The sequence below is a fragment of the Chiloscyllium plagiosum genome, unplaced genomic scaffold (genome assembly GCF_037043375.1).
Source record: "Chiloscyllium plagiosum isolate Xiang-an unplaced genomic scaffold, Cpla_swu_hap1 HiC_scaffold_27, whole genome shotgun sequence".
In the NCBI taxonomy this organism is placed as follows: Eukaryota; Metazoa; Chordata; class Chondrichthyes; order Orectolobiformes; family Hemiscylliidae; genus Chiloscyllium; species Chiloscyllium plagiosum.
The window spans coordinates 78,751,349-78,768,930 of record NW_028270165.1 but is presented as its reverse complement, the minus strand read 5'-3'; the positions used below and the strand labels follow the sequence as shown (position 1 = coordinate 78,768,930).

General features: G+C 47.4%; 1 protein-coding gene and 1 pseudogene across 2 annotated transcripts in view; one reads left to right on the top strand and one right to left on the bottom strand.

Moving 5' to 3' along the window:
* LOC122543561 (uncharacterized) overlaps nt 1-17,582 on the top strand; it is a 696,117-nt gene that overhangs the window by 286,667 nt on the left and 391,868 nt on the right. The window lies entirely within an intron of this gene.
* On the bottom strand, nt 9,637-13,315 carry LOC148144628 (uncharacterized; annotated as a pseudogene).

Here is a 17,582-nt window from a genome sequence, read left to right as displayed (position 1 = left end):
ACTCATGAATTTGAAATCTGCTTGCTTTTGTGCACCTTCTGTGCAGCCGTAACCCTACACGCCACACTCTGACTATGCACAGTATGACCTGCATGTCCTTGTTTGCTGGGATCGGATTGTACTGCTCACAAATCAAAACCTTTGACTGTACTTAGGTACATAGAACTTAGAACAATACAGCACAGTACAGGCCCTTTGGCCCTCAATGTAGTGCCGGCCCTTTATCCTACGTTTTAGATCAGACTAACCTACATATCCTTCATTGTACAAACTTCTACGTGCCTATCCAAGAGTTGCTTAAATGTCCCTAATGTATCTGACTGTACTATCACCACTGGCAGTGCATTCAATGCACCCACCATTCACTGAGTAAAGAACTTACTCTGACATCTCCCCTGAACCTTCCTCCAATAACCTTAAGCCTATGCCCTCTTGTAATAGGCTATCCACTCTATCTATGCCTCTCAACATCTTGTATGCCTTGATCAAGTCCACCTCCATCCTTTTTCGCTCCAATGAGAAAAGCTTGAGCTCCCTCAACCTTTCTTCAAAAGGCATGCCCACCAGTGCAGGCAGCATCCTGGTAAATCTCCTCTGCATTCTCTCTAACCTTCCAGATCTTTCCGACAATGAGCAAACCAGAACTGAACACAATATTGCAAGTGTGGTCTATACAGGATTCTACGGAGCTGCAGAATAGCCTCACAGCACTTGCACGAAGTCCTCCTGCTAATGAAAGCTAACATACCATACACCTTCTTAACAATCCTATCAATTTGCATGGCAACTTTGAGGGATCAGTGGAAATGGACCACAAGGTCTCTCTGTTCCTCTACACTGCCAAGAATCTTGCCTTTAACCCTGTATTCTGCATTCAAATACGACCTTCCAAAATGAATAACTTCACACTTTTCCATGTTGAACTTCATCTGCCACTTATCAGCCCAGTTCTGCATCTTGTCAATGTCTAATTGCAGTTGAAAAATGTGATGCTGGAAAAACACAGCAGGCCAGGCAGCTTCCGAGGAGCAGGAGAATCGATGTTTCAGGCATAAGCCCATCTTCAAGAATGAGGCTGGTGTGCCAGGCGGGCTGAGATAAAAGGTAGGGGGGAGGGGATTGGGGAAGGGGCGCTGGAAATACGATAGGTGGAAGGAGGTGAGGGTGCGGGTGATAGGCCGGACAGCGGGTGGGGCGGAGAGGTCGGGAAGAAGATTGCAGGTCAAGAGGGCGGTGCTGAATACGGGGGTTGGGACTGAGAAAAGGTGGTTCATCCCTTGTGGGCAGCACGGTGGCATAGTGGTTAGCACTGCTGCTTCACAGCGCCAGAGACCCGGGTTCAATTCCTGCCTCAGGCGACTGACTGTGTGGAGTTTGCACATTCTCCCCGTGTCTGCGTGGGTTTCCTCCTGGTGCTCCGGTTTCCTCCCACAGTCCAAAGATGTGCAGGTCAGGTGAATTGGCCATGCTAAATTGCCCGTAGTGTTAGGTAAGGGGTAAAATGTAGGGGTATGGGTGGGTTGCGCTTCAGCGGGGCGGTGTGGACTTGTTGGGCCGAAGGGCCTGTTTCCACACTGTAAGTAATCTAAAATCTAATCCCGTGTGGTTAGAGGGTTCCTAGGCGGAAGATGGGGTGCTCTTCCTCCAGGCGTCGTGTTGCCATGGTCTGACATTAACCGCCTCAACCTGTCCACCCCTCTTACCCACTCCAACCCCTCACCCTCACAATGTACAGCCCTCCACTCCTTCCACTCCAACCCCAACCTCACTATCAAATCAACAGACAAGGGAGGCATGGTGGTAGTTTGGCACACCGATCTTTACATTGCTGAGGCTAAACGCCAGCTTGCAGACACCTCCTCCTACTGCCCCCTTGACCATGACCTCACCTCCCACCACCAAACCATCATCTCCCAGACCATCCATAACCTCATCACCTTAGGGATCTCCCATCCACCACCTCCAACCTCATCATCCCATAACCCCGCACCGCCCATTTCTACCTCCTGCCCAAAATCCACAAACCTGACTGCCCCGGCCGACCCATTGTCTCAGCCTGCTCCTGCCCCACCAAACTCATCTCTGTATACCTCGACACGGTCCTGTCCCCCTTAGTCCAAGAACTCCCCACCTACGTTCGGGATACCACCCACGCCCTTCACCTCCTCCATGATTTTTGCTTCCCTGGCCCCCAACTCCTTATCTTCACCATGGACATCCAGTCCCTGTACACCTCCATCCCCCATCACAAAGGCCTCAAAGCCCTCCGCTTCTTCCTTTCCCGCTGACCCAACCAGTACCCTTCCAATGACACCCTCCTTCGACTGACTGAACTGGTCCTCACTCTGAACAACTTCTCTTTCCAATCCTGCCACTTCCTCCAAACCAAAGGAGTAGCCACGGGCACCCGCATAGGCCCCAGCTATGCCTGCCTCGTCGTCGGATATGTGGAACAGTCTATCTTCCGCAGCTACACTGGCACCACCCCTCACCTTTCCCTCCGCTACATCGATGACTGTATCGGCGCTACCTCGTGCTCCCACGAGGAGGTTGAACAGTTCATCCACTTTACCAACACCTTCCACCCTGACCTCAAATTTACCTGGACCATCTCAGACTTCTCCCTCCTCTTCCTAGACCTTTCCATTTCTATCTCGGGCGACCGACTCAACACGGACATTTACTATAAACCGACCAATTCCCACAGCTACCTAGATTACACTTCCTCCCACTCTTCCCCCTGTAAAAACGCCATCCCATATTCCCAATTCTTTCGCCTCCACCACATCTGCTCCCAGGAGGACCAATTCCAACACCGAACAACCCAAATGGCCTCCTTCTTCAAAGACCGCAATTTCCCCTCAGACGTGGTTGACGATGCTCTCCACTGCATCTCCTCCACTTGCCACTCCTCCATCCTTGAACCCCGCCCCTCCAATTGCCACCAGGACAAAACCCCATTGGTCCTCACCTATTACCCCACCAACCTCCAGATACCTCATATCATCCTTTGTCATTTCCGCCACCACCAAGGATATATTTCCCTCCCCTCCCCTATCAGCGTTCCTGAAAGACCACTCCCTCCGCGACTCCCTCGTCAGGTCCACACCCCCCACCAACCCAACCTCCATTCCTGGCACCTTCCCCTGCAACCGCAAGAAATGCAAAACTTGCGTCCACACCTCACCTCTCACTTCCCTCCAAGGCCCCAAGGGATCCTTCCATATCTGTCACAAATTCACCTGCACCTCCACACACATCATTTACTGCATCCGCTGCACCCGATGTGGCCTCCTCTACATTGGAGAGACAGGCCGCCTACTTGCGAAACGTTTCAGAGAACACCTCTGGGACACCCCCACCAACCAACCCAACCGCCCTGTGGCTGAACACTTTAACTCCCCCTCCCACTCCACCAAAGACTTGCAGGTCTTTGGCCTCTTCCATCGCCAGACCATGGCAACACGACACCTGGAGGAAGAGCACCTCATCTTCCACCTAGGAACCCTCCAACCACAAGGGATGAATGCAGATTTCTCCAGCTTCCTCATTTCCCCTCCCCCCCCCCCCCCCCCCCCCCCCCTTATTTCAGTCCCAACCCTTGGCCTCAGCACCGCCTTCTTGACCTGCAATCTTCTTCCCGACCTCTCCACCCACACCCCCTCTCCGGCGTATCGCCCTCACCTTAACCTCCTTCCACCTATTGCATTCCCAACGCCCCTCCCCCAAGTCCCTCCTCTCTACCTTTTATCTTAGCCTGCTTGGTACACCCTCCTCATGACACCTTGATGAAAGCAAAAATACCATGTGCCTTCTTGACCACTCTATCCACCTGTGCAGCAACCTTCAGGGGACAATGGACCTGCACTCCCAGATCTCTCTGCTCATCAACTTTTCCCAAGGCTCTTCTGTTCACTGTATAATTTGGTCGAGATTTAGACTTGCCAAAATGCATCACCTCATATTTGCCTGGATTGAACTCCATCTGCCACTTCTCTGCCCAACTCTCTAATCTGTCTATATTCTCCTGTATTCTTTGACAATCCCTTATGCTTTCTGCTACTCCACCAATCATGTCATCTGCAAACTTGCTGATCATACCAACAGTGCTCTCTTCCAGGTCACTTATGTATATCACAAACAACAGTGGCCACAGCACTGATCCCTATGGAACACCACTGATCATCTTTCTCCATTTCGAGAAACTCCATTCAACGACTACTCTGTCTCCTGTTGCTCAACCAGTTTTTTATCTGCCTAGCTAGAACACCCTGCACACCATGTGACTTCACTTTCTCTCTTAGTTTACCATGGGGAACCTTATAAAATGCCTTACTAAAGTCCATGTATATGACAACTACAGCCCTTCCTTCATCTATCAACTTGGTTACTTCCTCAAAGATGTTGGACAGAAGAAGGAAGTTGCAGTTTGGGGTGAAGCTCAATCTTCAGAGAGAGAGAGAGAGAGAGAGGAGGAGCAAAGCTCATGGCCCAACTTCCGCATTCACTCAATACGGTTGGGGGGGGGCGGTGCGGTGCGGGACTCTGATTGGCGGAAGGACCAGATTCTTTCCGGTCCTCCAGGGTTTCCCAAAGGTTGGTGAAGGCGAAAGTGAGGACTGGTATATGCTGGAGATCAGAGTGGTGCTGGAAAAGCACAGCAGATCAGGCAGCTTCCGAGGAACAGGAAAATCGACATTTTGGGCAGAAGCCCTTCACTAGGACCAAAGGTTGGAGGTAAAAACAATGACTGCAGATGCTGGAAACCAGATTCTGGATCAGGACCAAAGGTTGGTCTGCTGTCCATCAGAATGATGTGGGCGGGCCCCATTCCGATCTCACACATGCGCACTGCCCATGGTACTGTGGGAGATGTAGCCGTCAGTAACGAGGTGAAATGAAGTGTCCCACATGCCGTCTTAATCGTACTATTCACGTGGTATTGAAGTACACGTTAGGAGCCAACCTGAATCGATTTTAAATGTTTACACTGAATGAAACGCTCGACCCTCTTTTTCTCCTATTGACATTTGGACACTTAAAAACTGTCAGTAACAACGGTATCTCCACAGAGCATACTGCGCATGCTTTACGGTGTCAGTAAGGCACGATACATGTTTATCAGTGTCAACAAATCACTGCGCATGCTCCGCGCTGTCAGCGGAAAAGACGCGCGACCTACTTTTGATGAACCAATAGGAAGCCCCCATTGTCTAAATGCGGAAGTTGGACCATGAGATTCTGCTGCTGCTTCTGTTTCTCTCAATGAAGATTGTGCTTCACTCTGGACTGCAACTTCTTTCCTCTGTCCAACCTCTGTGAGCACATAATTCTCTTTTCCGACTCCGTTTTTCCATTTATTTTTCATTCTTAAATTAAGGGGCGTGGGTTTCCTCCAAGTGCTCCGGTGTCATCCCACAATCCAAAAACGGAGAGATTAGGTGAATTGGCCATGCTAAATTGCCCATAGTAATCAGGGATGTGTAGGTTAGGTGCACTAGTCAGGGTAAATGTAGAGTAAGGCAATGGGTTTGGGTTGGTGTGGACTTGTTGGGCCGAAAGGCCTCTTCCCACACTGCAGGGATTCTATAAATTATTAACTTGTAGCAACTGAAAAGAAAGGAGGGGACAGACACGGGAAATGTTGGTCCAGATCTGTGTCTGAATTGGCAAAATAGACAGGCAGGACACTGGAAGAACACAGCAAGCCAGGCAGCGTCAGGAGGTGGACAAGTCGATGTTTCGGGTGTAAACCTTCTTCAGGACTGGGCGTGGGTGCAGGGGGAACTGCAGAACAATTGGGTGCTGGGGGCAGGGTGGTGAAGTGGGGATAGGTGAACACCTGGTTGGTCAATGGGAGGAAGGAATCTGGTTGGTGGCAGGGTGGGAAAGGAGGTTACTTGAAATTAGAGAACTCAATGTTGGAGTGTTGTTCCTCCATCTTGCAGTTTGGTTTGTTGTGGCAATGGAGGAGGCCAAAGATGATCATGTCAGAAAGGAAACGGGAAGGGGAATTAAAATGGGTGGTGACTGGGAAGTCCGATCGGCCTCTGCGGACCCATCTGCGATGCTCTGTGAAGTGTTCCCGAAGTTTACACTTGATCTCCCCAATTATAGAGAAGGCCACAATTGGCAAATACAGTACCACAATGTGAAGTTATAGCCTTTGCTGTGAAAACAGTAGAAAGGAGGTGTATTGTTTAAGTGGTGATCTTTTGGGATGTGGAGAAAGTGAGAACTGCAGATGCTGGAGATCAGAGTCAGAAAGTGTGGCACTGGAAAAGCACAGCAGGTCAGGCAGAATCCGAGGAACAAGAGCCCTTCATCAGGAATGATGTGTGGATTTACAGAGGGGCCTCAGTGTCCTTCTACACCAGTCAATGCCAGTTGTCAGTCAGGTGCAGCAAACAATCAGCAAGGCAAGTGGTATATTACCAAGAGGAATTGAGTTCAGAAGTGGGGATGTCTTCCTGCAGTTGGGGCATCATTGAATGGGCGGCACGGTGGCGCAGTGGTTAGCACTGCTGCCTCACAGCGCCAGAGACCCGGGTTCAATTCCCGACTCAGGCGACTGACTGTGTGGAGTTTGCACATTCTCCCCGTGTCTGCGTGGGATTCCTTCAGGTGCTCCGGTTTCCTCCCACAGTCCAAAGATGTGCACGTCAGGTGAATTGGCCATGCTAAATTGCCCGTAGTGTTAGGTGAGGGGTATGAGTGGATTGCGCTTTGGCGGGTCGGTGTGGACCTGTTGGGCCGAAGGGCCTGCTTCCACACTGTAAGTAATCTAAAATGAATATATTCAAGGCTGAGTTAATTTGATTTTTGAACAAGAAAGAAGGGGATATTTATAGGGGAAGGCAAGAAAATCCTTTTAAGACCAGTATAGAACAGTTACAGAGTCATACAGCACAGAAACAGATCCTTCAGTCCAAATAGACCATGCTGACTGTGTTCTCAAACTAAAGGAATCCCACCTGCCTGTGTTTGCCCCATATTTCTCTGAACCTTTCCTATTCATGTATCTATCCAAATGTCTTTTAAACATTGTAACTGTACCTGCATCCACCACTTCCTCTGGACATTCATCCCACACACAAGCCACTCTCTTAAAAGAAAAAAAGTGCGACTCAAGTCTTTTTAAAATTTTTCTCATCTCACTTTCACAATTTGCTCATGAATCTTGAAGTCCCCACCTGTCAGAAAGGACATCTGCCGTTCACCTCATCTACCACCCTCATGATTTTATAAACCTCTATAAGGTCACCTCTCAACCTCCTGTGCTGCAGTGAAAAATTCAACCTGTTCAACTAGATGTAGGGATATTCATATCCAGTTATGATCTGTTCAATGCTGGTGCAGGCTCCAAAGACCAAATGGCTGACGACTGCTCCCAATTCTCTCACTGTGTCCAGGACAGGAATAGACCATAAGACATAGGAGCAGAAATGAGACGATTCAGCCCATCAGGTCTGCGCATACCATGCAACCACGACTCAACCCCATTCTCCCACTTTCTCCCTGTAATCCTCAGTCCCCTCGATACTCAAGAACCGATCTATTTCAGTCTTAAATATCCCAGTTTATTATTATAAAAACTGATCTCATCTTCAGCTCTGGGAAGAGAAATTCTGATCTACCTGTACAGACTGTCAGTTCTGTGTCAGCCTAGTCAGTTTCTCTTGTAATAAACTGTTTGTCAATTTCACTTTGAACTGTTCTTTGTGATCTCTAACTTACTGGGCAAATTTCTCCGACATGCTATAACAGGGCGACCAGAACTGTACTCAGTACTCTGACAGTGGTCTTACCAACATAATGTCCCAACTCCTATACACAACGCTGTGAACAATGAAGGCAAGTGTACTGAACGCCTCTTAACCACCCTGTCGACCAATGATGCAACTTTCAAAGAACAATGTACCTGAAACCCACCATGTCTCTGTTCTACAACGCAACCCAGGGCCCTATCATTAACTATACAAACCCTGCCCTTCCTTATTTTAGCAAAATGTAACCCCTCGCTTTTATCTATACCTCTCTCATACCACACGATCTCTCTGAAACACTCACACCCTCTCACAGGCTTATACTCGATCACAATCACACTTCAAGCATGCACACACGCAAACAGACACACGCGCTCTCATGCACACACACACTCTGTCATGCACACACAGGTCTATGGGATGAATTTGCATTTGCAGATACATTCAACTTTGATCAAAAAGCACACAATCTGCAGGCAGTTGATACATGTAATATTTGTAAATTCCTACTTTGGAAATAGAACCAGTCTGATTCAAGATTGGGATACAGACAGACTCAAATCTCACACATTTCATTATTGCCTGAACTGAGATGTAACCTATTTATATAAAACCTCAAGTCATCGAGCATCTGACTTCAAAGATTTCCTGGGATTTACACATTAATGAACTAAAACTTGCAATTTCTTCTAAAAGACAAAAGACTTAACAACAATCTAGGTTTGTTCAATATATCCGATCAGTTGCACTATACTGTGATCTTTTGCTATAAATTCTGTCTTATGATCCTGCTCCACAGCTACCTGATGACGGAGCAGCGCTCCGAAAGCTAGTGGTTCCAAATAAACCACTATAACCTGATGTGTGATTTTTAATTTGATCCAACCCAGTCCATCTCCGGCTCCTCCACATTGTTTCTAGTGAAGGCAGCCCACCCTTCCCGGTGCTGCCAGTAAACTTTACAATGCTGATGAATATGACGCAGGACCTGTACTCATGAAAAATTTACAATTTCTAACGATACTAGCAACTCATTCACTGCTCCACGACATTGGAAACTTAGTGCAGGAGGCTGAAAGAAATGAGCAGCTTTAAAACAAAAACCTCTTGGAGCTCAAAGCTTTCAATGAAAGTCTGAGCCCGGCGGTAAGTTCAGCTAACCTTTATTGAGACCCAACTTTATTACAGCTTCAGATCCCCTCAATGAAAAGACGAAGAAAAAGTAGCTTATTTTTTCAAAAACAGCTCAAGGTCAAAGCGTACACAGTCCCTCCCCCACCCCCCAACTTTCTTTACTATTGGTCAGCACTGAGTTATCCCTTTGTAATTGGATCCTTGGTAAGCCTTAACCCATAGGAAGTATTGCCTCACTCAGCAATTTGAACCCATACCCTGTACCAAGTAAAGGTAAAACAATGTTGGAAACCCGATTCTGGATTAGTGGTGCTGGAAAAGCACAGCAGTTCAGGCAGCATCCGAGGAGCAGTAAAATCGACGTTTCGGGCAAAAGCCCTTCATCAGGCGTTTTCCTGATGAAGGGCTTTTGCCCGAAACGTCGATTTTACTGCTCCTCGGATGCTGCCTGAACTGCTGTGCTTTTCCAGCTCCACTAATCTAGAACCTGTACCAAGTAAGTTCCTCCCTGTTCATTTCCGCGGGTGGGGGAGTCAACCACACTGCTGTGGGTCTGCAGTCACATGTAGGCCAGCCCCGGTAAAGGATGCAGCTGGGATGACTGAGTGACTCCTTACCCGCAACGGCAGTTTCCTCCCCTAAAAAGGACATGAGTGAATCTGATGGGACTTCTCACGCATCCGCCCCCAAAAATGGTTTCATCGTTAGATTCAGAACTTCAGACTTCTGACCGAATTCCAATTCCACCATCTGCCACGACGGGATTCAAACCCAGGGGTCCAGTCGATAATGGGACTCTGCCATTGCTCCTTCAATCCCCCTGCCATGGCATGTGAACTCGCTGGTGCCTCTGCAGGTGGGAAGAGCGGGTGAATCCCTTCCCACACTGAGAGCAGGTGAATGGCCACTCCCCAGTGTGGACCCGCTGGTGGGCCAGCAGGGTGGAGGCCTGTGTAAAGCCCTTCCCACACTCAGGGCAGCTGAAGGGTCTCTCCCCAGTGTGGACCCGCTGGTGCTTCAATCTGTCGGACGAATTGCTGAAGGCTTTTCCGCACTTGGGTCAGCTGAAGGGCGTCTCCTCGGTGTGGACCCACTGGTGCCTCAGCAGGGCGGAGGAATTGCTAAATACCTTCCCACACTCGGGGCAGCTGAAGGGCCTCTCTCCCGTGTGGCCCCGCTGATGCCTCTGCAGGGCTGAGGAATTGCTGAAGGACCTCCTGCACTTGGTGCAAAGGAACGGCCTCTCCCCGGTGTGGACCTGCCGGTGGGTCAGCAGACTGGAGGCCTGAGTAAAGCCCTTCCCGCATTTGGGGCAGCTGAAGGGCCTCTCCCCCGTGTGGACACACCGGTGCTTCAGCTGGTCAGAGGAATTGCAGAAGACCTTACCGCACTCTGTGCAGGGGAACAGCCTGTCCCCGGTGTGAGTGCGCCGATGAGTCTCCAGGGCAGATGGGAAAACGGAAACTTTTTCCACAGTTACATGGTTTTTCTACAGGGCAGGATCCCTCAGGTTTCTCCATGGCCAAAACTTCAGCTGCACACAAACATGTATACAGCCCCTCCCTGCTGTGAATCCCTCTTTCCAGGCTGTATAACTATTTCTGGCTCCACACTCAGTGCACTGCAACAGTACGGTCTCTCATCCCACTGATGCTGAAAACATACAGAAACAGGAACCAAAAAGCTTTACTCCTTCTCTCAGAATCACAGTTGAAAATTATTGCGGTCCCAATGGATTGATTGACTGTCAGGCATTGATGTCAAAGTGAGGACTGCAGACGCTGGAGAGTCAGTGTCGAAAAGTGCAGCACTAGCAAAGCGCAGCAGGTCAGGCAGCATCCGAAGAGCAGGAGAGTGGATGCTTCAAGCATAAGCCCTTCATCTGTTGATTTTGAAACTTCCGTCTTCAGATCTTCATATAATCTGTAAAAAGAGATTACAAAAATCATCACTGTCATCCAGGGTAGAATTCTACATTTTGCAGAACATTCTTTTCTTTTGTTATTCCATGAAGTTGATATCATCTTCCCTCTCTCTCTCCCCTCTGTTCTGCTCTAATTCTCCTGAAGGTGCTGATTCAGGATCTTACAGGGGCAGAAAAGCGAAAACGTCAAGACTGACATCTCTCTGAATTTTGGATAACTCCACCTGAAAGTTAATATCTTTCCCAACATTGGAATACTGCTGAGACAGAACAGGTCTGATTTTGGGAAGCAAAAACTGTGTCAATTTAGGGTGAACCTGCAATGCAGCTTCTTGACGAACAATGAGACACGAAATGGTTAACATCCCCAGGAAGGGGGAGCAAATGAGACATCAAGGTATTGACACCGACACCAGAGAGAAAGTGAACATGCCGACCACATATCCAGAATCAATCTAGGCCCGTTTGCCAGCACTTGGCCCATTTTCCTTTAACCCCTTCCTATTCATATACCTATCCAGATGCCTTTTAAATGTTGTGATTGCACCAGCCTCCACCACTTCCTCTGGCAGCTCATTCCTTACACACACCGCCCTCTGAATGAAAAAGTTGCCCCTTACGTCCCTTTTAAACCTTCCCTTCCCCTCCCCACCTGCCCACCCTGAACCTATTACCCTTACATTCTGGAGTATCCCATCTCAAGGAAAAGACCTTGACTATTTATCCTATCCATGCCTCTCATGATTTTATCAACTTCAGCCTCCAGCGCGCAAGGGGAAACAGCATGAGTCTGCTCGGCCTCTCCCTATCACTCAAACTCCCCAACCCTGGCAACATCCTTGTAAATCTTTTCTCAACCTTTTCAAGTTTCACTACATCCTTCTGATAGGAGGGAGACCAGAACTGCACAGAACATTACAAATGTGGCTATGGTTCTGCTGAACAATGGCAACTTAATTCCAAAATATTAATTTCTTCATGAGAAGGGAATAATTGGCAATGTAGCTGTAAGAGGCCTCTTGCGGAAGAGTGAAGAACTGACAGAGAGAGCTTTGCATTAAAATGGAGAGGAACAGAGGTGATTCTGAGACTGGGGACTTAAATCTAAAGCAAGGAAATTACAACGGCAGAGGTAAGAACAGGCTGCAACAAATGAGGGAACATTATTGAAAGAATTGACAAACATTTAAATAGCACCTGGAGGAATTGCAACAGTTGTTCCATCCTGTCTGACAAAATAAAACACACAAGGTGGCCCAGCCACCGCTAACAAGGGACATTATGGATTGTACTGGATCCAAAGAATTTGCGTACAAATTGGCTAAAAAAAAAAGCAGCAGATCTGAAGACTGGGAGCAGTTCAGGTTTCAACAAAAGGATTGATGAAAAGGGGAAAATGGGGTATGTGAAGAGAAATAAAAGGATTAGAGAAAACAATAACAATTAGAACAGACAAAAATCTCATGTGGAACAAAGAGATGGCAGACCAATTAACCACATATGTTGCTTCTCTCATCACAAGTAACTTCCCCAAAATGTTGGGGAACACATGGTCCATTGAGAGCAGAACTGAAGGAAATGAGTAGTTGTGGGGAAATGGTGTTGAGGAAATTGATGGATTAAAAGTTTACAAATCCCCAGGACCTCATAATCCACACCCCAGACTATGGCCTGAGGTCATGCAATTGGCAAATCTTGGGCTGATCTTAGCAGGGCTAATAGATTTAATGGTAAGGTCCCAGGGAGTGTTGATGAACAAAGTGACTTTGGAGTGCAGGTTCCTAGCTCCTTGAAAGTAGTCACAGGTAGATAGGAGAGTGAAGAAGGTGTTTCGTATGCTTTCCTTTATCAGTCAGAATATTGAGTACAGGAGTTGGGAGGTCATGTTGCGGCTGTACATGACATTGGTTAGGCAACTTTTGGAATATTGCATGCAATTCTGGTCTCCTTCCTATCAGAAGGATGTATGAACTTTAAAAGGGTGCAGAAAAGATTTACAAGGTTGATGCCAGGGTTGGGAGATTTGAGCTATAGGGAAAAGTTGAACAGGCTGATGGTTTTCTGCGGAGAGTCAGATGCTGAAGGGTGACCTTATAAAGGTTTATAAAATGATGAAGTGCACGGATAGAATAAATAGACAAAGTCTTCTCCCTGGGGTGGGAGAGTCCATAACTATAGAGCATAGGTTTAGGGTGAGAGGGGAAAGATTCAAAAGTGACCTAAAGGACAACTTTTTCACGCAGAGGATGGTACGTGTATGGAATGAGCTGCCAGAGGAAGTGGAGGAGGCTAGTGCAATTGCAACATTTAAGAGGCGACCTTCCAGGGATGTTCCTGAAACCTGGTCCTGTTCTGAAGGAGGATCACCGGACCCGAAACGCCTCCTCGATTTCTTTCGACACGAGCTGTCGGAGTTGGTCAGCTTTTCCAATGGTTTCTGTTCTTGTTCCAGCAACCGCCGGCACCAATCTGCTCGCACACTCAGTAACATTGCCTAGCTGCACGCATGCGCACTGCTCGGGCCCCATGGAGTGATTTTCCGATCGCATGGGATTGTGGGAGGTGAAGACGCCATTAATGTCATGAAATTTGTGGGCGGCACGGTGGCACAGTGGTTAGCACTGCTGCCTCACAGCGCCGGAGACCTGGGTTCAATTCCCGCCTCAGGCGACTGACTGTGTGGAGTTTGCACGTTCTCCCCGTGTCTGCGTGGGTTTCCTCCGGGTGCTCTGGTTTCCTCCCACAGTCCAAAGATGTGCAGGTCAGGTGAATTGGCCATGCTAAATTGCCCGTAGTGTTAGATAAGGGGTAAATGTAGGGGTCTGGGTGGGTTTCGCTTCGGCGGGTCGGTGTGGACTTGTTGGGCCGAAGGGCCTGTTTCCACACTGTAAGTAATCTAATCTAAAAAAATCCAGTATCCCATATGCCTTCTTAATTGTCCTATTCATATGTTAGTGAAGTACACGTCAGGAGCCAATCTTTCATCAATTTTACGTTTATACACTGAGTGAAACACTACAGGTGTTTAACTCTAAACTCTAGTTCCAATTCAGTGTCAGTATAATCGCTCTTTATCTGTTCTCAAATAAGGACCAAATAAATGCCCTCCATCTGACCCTCCTTAACATTGATTTTCATTTGTTTGCAGATTCCAACCCGCTGTTTCAATAATTTATTCAAATCTACTTCTGGTACATGGGCGTCACTGGCTGGCCAGCATTCCGTTCCCCTTGAGAATGTGGTGGTGAGCTGCCTTCTTGAACCGTTGCAGTCTACATCCTGTACGGTGACCCACAATGTCTTGAGGGAAGGAATTCCAGGATTTAGACCCGGTGACACTGAAGGAACAGCAATACATTTCCAAGTCAAGATGGTGAGTGGCTTGGAGGGACATTGCAAGAGGTTGTGTTCCCAAGTATCTGTTGTCCTGGTCCTTCTAGATGGAAGTGGTTTGAAAGGTATTTTCTAAGGCACTTTGGTAAATTTTTGCAGTGTGTCTTGTAGATACTATACATTACTGCTTCTGAACAATGGATATGGTACCAATCAAGCAGGTGACATTGACCAGGATGGCACGAGGCATTTTAAATACAGTTGAAGCTGCAACCCCATCCAAGCTAGTGGGAGAGTAGATTAGATTCTCTACAGTGTGGAAACAGGGCCTTTGGCCCAACAAGTCCACACTGCCCCTCCAAAGAAAAACCCACCCAAACCCATTCCCCTACTCTATATTTCCCCCTGACTCTTCTGATATCTGGGAGGTTCACTTCCCCCAATCCCTGGGGCAATTGCAGTTTCGCACACTTAATAAGGGGGCCACCTATGGTGCCAAATAAGGGAACTAAACCAGCCATTTAACTTCTGAAATGTTTGCCTAGGAAAAAGCAAAGGGAGCATCTGCCCAGGGTATAATAAGCCAGGAAGAGAATTCATTTTGATAAGAGCCACTCGACCTCACCATGATATCGGAAGGGCCCCCCATCTTCAAAGATCTTGTTTAATCTTGTCAAACAGGTCGACAAAATTAGCCTTAAATAACTGATCAAAGAGGGGGGGGATAACGGAAAGGACTAAGTAAAGAAAACCTCTCTGTGCCCACTGAAAAGGAAACCCATCGTCAACTTCAGGTATTCCCCTAAGACACCGCACAGGCAAAGCCTCCAATTTTGAAAAATTAATCTTGTAACCTGAGAAAGAGCCAAATGAATTGATATGCTATCAATTGGGGCACTGAAACTACGGAGTTCAAGAGAAAAATAAGAACTTCGTATAATGTACTCTTAGGCACCTTTGATCCCACCTCTGGGCCAACTATATTGGGGTCCCTATAAATAACCTCCGCCAGTGACTCAATCACCAATGTGAAAATTAAAGGTGAAAGGCCCCAGCCTTGCCGACTAGCCCCGGCCATGTAAACATTACTAGACATTACACTATTGGTGAGAACTGCTGCTAGAGGATCACTGTAAATGCTTCACCCAGACTAAACCACTTCAGGGTATAAAAATGATCTCGACACCACCTGGTCAAATGCCTTCTCTGCACCTAAAGAAACCACCAACCCTTGAAATGATCGCTGCTGAAACACTTGAATCATGTAAAGCAACCTCCTGGTTTGGATTGGCCATGCTAAATTACCCATAGTGCCCAGTGATGTGTAGATTCGGGTGGATGCATCGGGAAATACATCGTAGGGGGGGTGGGTTTTAGTGTGATGCTCTTTGGAGGCCTGAAGAAGGGCTTATGCCCGAAACGTCGATTCTCCTGTTCACTGGATGCTGCCTGACCTGCGCTTTTCCAGCAACACATTTTCAGCAAATGGTCTGCCCCCACAACTGTAAGGATTCTATGACTCCCTCCAAAAAGGAGCATTTTATTTGCATCTACCCTGTTAGGCCCCTTTCAGAATTCTACTGGCTTCAATAAGATCAATCCTGGTTCTTCATGTCATAGAGTCATATAGCATGGAAACAGACCCTTCGGTCCAACTCATCCACATCAATCACCAGATTCCCAATCTAAACTTGCTTCCGTTTGGCCTATATCCGTCTAAACCTTTCCATTCATGTACCCATCCAAACGTCTTTTAAATGTTGTAATTGCACCTGCATCTACCACTTCTGCTGAAAGTTAATTCACTCACAAACCACCCTCTGTAAAAAAAGATGTCCCTCAGGTTCCTTTTGAATCTATCTCCTCATTTAAAAAAATGCCCCCTAGTTTTGAACTCTTTTCCCCCCACCCCCATCCCAAACTAAGGAAGAGACCTTTGCTATTCACCTTACCTACACCCCTCATGAACTTATGAATCTCTAAAAGGCCATCCCCTCAACTTCTATGCTGCAGTGGAAAAAGTCCCAGCCTCTCCCTGTAACTCAAACCCTCCAGTCCTGGCAACATCATGGTAAATCTTTTCCAAACCCCCTCTAATAGTATTCTTTCGATAACAGGGCGAACATTCTGTTTGAGTACTGTACAAACAGTACCCAAGTCAGAGAGATTCAGTGCGCTGACTGTGAAAAGTGCTTCAAACCATTTACTTAGCTTGGGGAATCAAAATCTCACCCCTCACAGTGAGGAAAGACTGTACCCATTCTGTTTGAGTACTGTACTCAGTACTCTAAAAGTGGCCTTTGCAACATCCTGGACAACCTCAACATGACATCTCAACTCCTATATTCAATGGTGTGAATAATGAAGGGAAGTGTACTCAATGCTTCTTAACCACCCTGTCTACCAGTGATGTAGCTTTTCAAAGAAGTATGTACCTGAACACCAGCTCCCAGGTGTCTCTGTTCTACAAGACCCAGAGCCCTACAATTAACTGTACAAGTCCTGCCCTTGTTTGTTTTACCAAAATGTAACCCCTCGCTTTTATCCATACCCCTCTCATACACACATTCTCTCTCAGACACACACACATGCACAGGCTTATACACTATCACATTCTCACTTTACCAGGCATGCCCACATGCAAACATGCACTCGCTTCTGCACACACTCATGTGCAAACTCACATTCGAGTGCACACACACGTGAGTCTAGGGGTGAATTTGCGTTTAGGGACAGAGTCGTAGAGGTGTACAGCATGGAAACCTTAGGTCCAATTTGTCCATGCTGACCGGATATCCTTATCTAATCATCCCTCTAAACCCATCCAGATGCCTTTTAAATACTGTAATTGTACCAGCCACTACCACTTCCTATGGACCCTCATTCCATACACGCATCACCCTCTGTGAAAAAGTTGCCCCTCAGGTCCATTTTATATCTTTCCCCTCTCACCCTAAATCTATGCCCTCTAATTCTGGACTCCCCCACCCCAAGGAAAAGACTTTGTCTACTTATCCAATGCATGCCCCTCATGATTTTATAAACCTCAATAAGGTCACCCCTAAGCCTCTGACCCTCCAGCCTACTCACCCTATCCCCACAGCTCAAATTCTCCAACCCTGGCAACATCCTTGTAAATCTTTCTGAACCTTTCAAGTTTCACAACATCCTTCCAATAGGAAGGAGACCAGAATTGCACGCAGTATTCCAAACTTGGCCTCACCAATGCCCTGTATAACCTCAACATGACCTCCTAACTCCTATACCCAATGTATTCAATGGACCAGATAGCCTTCTCCTGCACTGTAGAGTTTGTATGATCTTATTGTGTCCCAGTCAATTTTAGTCACTATCTTTGGTGTATGGTGCATCAGGGTGTGATCACTGGTACCAGAATTGCATGCAATACTCCAATGTCCTGTGAA